Source organism: Musa acuminata, unplaced genomic scaffold (genome assembly GCF_036884655.1).
Source record: "Musa acuminata AAA Group cultivar baxijiao unplaced genomic scaffold, Cavendish_Baxijiao_AAA HiC_scaffold_759, whole genome shotgun sequence".
NCBI lineage: Eukaryota > Viridiplantae > Streptophyta > Magnoliopsida > Zingiberales > Musaceae > Musa > Musa acuminata.
Window position 1 is genome coordinate 1 of NW_027020988.1, and position 5,000 is coordinate 5,000.

The 5,000-nt window shown below is 33.5% G+C and overlaps 2 non-coding genes across 2 annotated transcripts; one reads left to right on the forward strand and one right to left on the reverse strand.

Moving 5' to 3' along the window:
- The first annotated feature begins 302 nt into the window (after positions 1–302).
- On the forward strand, positions 303–373 carry TRNAC-GCA (transfer RNA cysteine (anticodon GCA)). The gene has a single exon. It is a non-coding gene; the product is annotated as a tRNA-Cys (tRNA).
- Positions 374–4,021: 3,648 nt separating this feature from the next.
- TRNAD-GUC (transfer RNA aspartic acid (anticodon GUC)) lies at positions 4,022–4,095 on the reverse strand. The gene has a single exon. It is a non-coding gene; the product is annotated as a tRNA-Asp (tRNA).
- Between the last annotated feature and the right edge of the window lie 905 nt (positions 4,096–5,000).

Below are 5,000 nucleotides of genomic sequence, written 5' to 3' on the forward strand. Positions count from 1 at the left end.
GTATCTGTGTAACAATTTCTGTTTTGAGGTTTACATATACACATATATATTGTTATAATTTATATTGTTATAATTGAAATTGAAAAAGATTGATTATTGAAAATAATTGATACTGAATTAGTCATAAATCAATTTGATTTTGTTATGCCATTAAGGAAACGCAACAATTTGAGATACAAATTGAAGAACCTTTCGCTAATTCAAAACAACAAAACAAATAGTTAATGGTTCCAATTTGCCCTGAATTTTTCAGTCTTTGACCAGAAATCTATTTTTTATCTTATTTGGATCGAATTTGGTTTGGCGACATGGCCAAGTGGTAAGGCGGGGGACTGCAAATCCTTTATCCCCAGTTCAAATCTGGGTGTCGCCTGATCAACAAAAAACTTGGGATTTCTTATTCTGCTGATTTAACTCGACGAATTCTGTCCCCGGAGAAGGAGAGGCAAAAGGATAAGCCTATCGATACTTTATTTTTAGAATCTGTAGTTCTATAAAGAAAGTCAATTTTTTTAAAGAAAGTCAATTTTTTTCTAAAAATCCGGGCTTTGGGTGTGGCCCAAACCGGTACAAATAGGGATGAAGTAAGCCTTACTTATTAATATGATTATGATTTTAATATGATTATGATTGGTTCGGACATTTATTTTATAAGTAGAATAAATAAATAGTGAAAGTAAATTCTGGGATTCAAAACTACGAAAGTAAGAGGTCGGAAATCTTGGTATCCAAAGGTTCCTAAAGGACACTCCATTTTTGCTACTAGGATTGAAGAAGAGATTGTACGAAAGACTATCAAGAATTCCTAATTATTTTACACTACCACCGTTGTGTCTACTGACTCTGTCTGGAATTCGATTGGATAGGCTGATGGGAAATCAATTTAGAAGTTGTGGAAAGGACTGAAGATACTTTGTATCCAGACTCACGAGAGTCTCTGAGTACTCAAACATTCAATCAGGATAGTTGGTCGGCTCTTATTGAGTAAAGAGTAAAAGTAAAAGTTGAAGAAACAAAAAAATTTCTTTGCCCGTGTAGGAATTTCTTTGCCCGTGTAAGATAGGGGGATTACGAAAAAAAGAAAGAATGTATGTAATACTGGTGATGGTGTCTCCCCATTCTTTCACAAAAAAAACAGTAAGGCTTAGATCAAATAGGAAATAGAGGTATCTGATAGATAGTTATCTATCTTGATGGTATATTTTGATGTCTTTTGCTTATGAAAAAGGGTAACAAACAATAGGTCTTAGTACTCCTACATGTTCCATTGGGATAGGAGTATTCCTTTGTTATTTCATTTTCCGAGAAAAGGTGTGTGTATTGTATTTATGCTTAATGCTTCCCGATTCTACCAGAAATCTTATAATCTTGTTACGAGTAGATTCATTGGATTGGTTCATCAATAGCCTTAAGTTAAGTCAGAATTCCATTTTGACTCTGCGCCATTGATTCCACTATGATTATTGATCAATAATGGAATAATTCCTTCATAGAGATAGGAGACATAATTTATATGGATATAGTAAGTCTCGCTTGGGCTGCTTTAATGGTAGTCTTTACATTTTCCCTCTCACTCGTAGTATGGGGAAGGAGTGGACTCTAGGGGTACTACTAATCGAGTAATCGATTGAGTAATTGAATTCTATCAATTGTTTAATTGATCGTTTTGCAAAGCTTTAAAAAAAGAATGTCTCTGTTTCAAAATTATACTGAAATACAGTAATGAATAAGAAAATACAATAATGAATAATAACCATTCGATCAAAGAATGAATGATTACTATAGTTGTATTTCGAAACCTAAATCTACGCATGATAGGAAATTTTTTCCAACCGAATTCTTCCTAAATATTCTATTTTGATAAACCAGCTCTTACCAGAATTATGGATATTACAAAAAGAAAAAATCTGAAATTGGTTTTTTCTTTTTTTCTTTATTTGTTTCCCTCTTTCTTTACTTTTACTGTTCTAAGAGAAGAGAAAGCCGTTCCGCTATTCTAATTATATTAGATTACGACAATACATACTTTCTATTGGAAATGACTAGTTGTTGTCCAAAGAGGTTCTACACATAATAAGATTAGATCTTTCTTCCGTTGAGCGATCCACATATCGCGCATTTCACCTTTTTTTTAGACTCCTAGAGATTTTTTTATGCTTTTTTTGACTCATCTCATGTCATGTTTAAGCATAAAAAATTGGGAAGGTCTACTCTATTAATCTACTTCTTTTTCAAATCTGAAGAAGTTATCATGGAATAGAACTCCGCAGATCATCTGTTAATAGATCAAGCAATGACTTCTTGAGATGGGAAATCTAAAAAAAGAAAAAGATTCTTTTCTTTGGTTTCGTTTTCTTTTATCTTTTTTTTTATTTAATTTATAGTAGAATATGCCCATACTCTTTTTGTCTTGCTCCATTGATTCCTTTGATAGATCTCGGGACCTATACCTATATATATATAAATTCTAAGAAAGCCAGGAATTAGAAGAGTTGGTCTTCAATTATTTTGAATTGATCGAAATCCACACAAGTAAATGTAGCCAAAAAAATAATAGAATTGGACTGTTATTTTGATGTACTATTTAGATATACATCTAATCTATGTACATACATATTGTATATTGACCTAGATATAGGCTTTCTCTATATAAAAGCCTATATCTGTATACAGTACAACTTTCTATGAAAATCATTAATAGGATAATAAATACTATACCATACTATCTCGGCTCAGATACTACTATCTCAGATACTTATTATCTCAGATACTTATGATTCCAGACAGATCATTTCATTTAAGACTTGGAGTTTGAATCCGTTTCTTTCATTTATTCAATCATTGATAAGAACTAATAAATCAAGTTTCAGTCAAATTAATCATTTTGACTGACTGTTTTTACGTAGATGATAAGTAAAAAGGCAGTAGGAACTAGAATGAACAGTGCAGTAGCAATAAATGCGAGAATATTTACTTCCATAATCTCATTGTTTTTTTACTTCGCAATAACTCGGGATCTAATCCCATAGAGATGAGAAATTTGATTCCTGTAAATTCAATGGGATGAATTGCATCCTGATGATACTGAATCGGATCAATATTATGAATAACAATATCTGATCTATCAAATCGATTCATCGTCGAGAATTGAATAGTATAACATAGGAAGATCCTTTATCCATACTAAATCTGAAATGGGATTCCTGATCCAATAAAGAATCCCATTGAATTTTCATCCTTTTCCACTTTTTCTTTTCTATAAATAACCCTACCGTCTTCCTTATATACTCCTCCTTCGTTATACTTATACATACAATTATGTACATACAATTATGAGGTATTATATGACTGGTATTCTATGAATCACACACAGATCCAAAGAGTAGAAGTGAGATGGAAAAAGGACGGGTTAAGTATAAAAGATCTAATATAATTCCAACAAATTTAATAAAAAGGAACGTTGCTTGGTCTTTTCTTTTATTTGATTAGTATCTCTTTCTTCGATTGGGACTGGAAGGCATACATCAAAAATTCAGTGTGCAATTTAAATGAGAATGAGATAGATTGTTTCCAATTAGTCATTGAGGATACACAAACAAAGTCGAAGCTAAAAAGGGTTGTCGTTTAACCTGACAAGTACTCTGTCGAGGTAATTATGTTAAGTTCATTATGTATTGTACAATAAACGAATACAATTTGCGTATGTACTCTCGGTAAAAATAGGAGCACTCTATTCTATTTCATTTATCAAGAAAATCGAAAAAGAAAGTCAGACGAGTATCTCTTAAAATACTAAATATAGGAATACCACCGATTGTACGAATCTATATATGTTATGTCTCTCCCTTATCACTCGGCACTAGTGGAAGAAATGGAAATTCCTGTATTTGTCTGATGATAAATGCGAAATGAAAAACAAAAGAAATAAGGATCTCCACTGGGGATTAGATCTTGCCCCCTGTCTCCTTTTTCACGGAAAATAGATAAATTCATTTCTCCATTCATCGGTCGGATCCTAGTTCGGGACTGACGGGGCTCGAACCCGCAGCTTCCGCCTTGACAGGGCGGTGCTCTGACCAATTGAACTACAATCCCAGCGAGGTGTATGGTATACATATTCTTAATGGTTTCAGAAAAACATTTTCTTCGTCGCGTTGTAACAGAGACACGAATGATATACTAACTGATATCATATACACATAGAACACATAGATATGGACTATAGTGAAAGTGACACGGATTACTAGTAACCTGTGTTTATTTTATTTTATTGCCAAAAATAGATAATCAACCTTTCATTGAGAAAAAACGATTTTTCCTTTCATAATCTTTGCTTTGATTAAGTATTATGAATCTAGATCGTTAGAAAGAAAAGATCAGAACGAATGAGAAAAACATGGATAGAGAAACAAAAATGGACTCTTTCTCTTTTACGGATCAGGTATTTTTGTTTCTGGGGGACAAATTGGTTATATCATTGGTTATATCATATTCATGGAGCGGCGAATTTTTGGGCCGAGCTGGATTTGAACCAGCGTAGACATATCGCCAACGAATTTACAGTCCGTCCCCATTAACCGCTCGGGCATCGACCCAGGAAGAATTCCTTCTAGGCTTATTGATAATCCATGATCAACTTCCTTTCGTAGTACCCCCAGGGGAAGTCGAATCCCCGCTGCCTCCTTGAAAGAGAGATGTCCTGAACCACTAGACGATAGGGGCATATCCGCCCAACTGTCATCATACTATGATGATAGTATGAGTAGTTTTTTGGAATTGTCAATATAATCTAATGATATGACTAGATCTGAACACTCTTTTCTACTTTTATGTTATGATTCCATAGAATTTTGTTTTGGATTTGATGGTTCATGAATGAACCATCCCATACTATTTTATATAGCGAAAGGAGGTACAGGACTCCGTCAGTTCAGGCAGTGATTGGTCCGACAGAACAGAAAAGGGGGTAGAACCCCACTTAATTTCTTTTCTTCAATTTT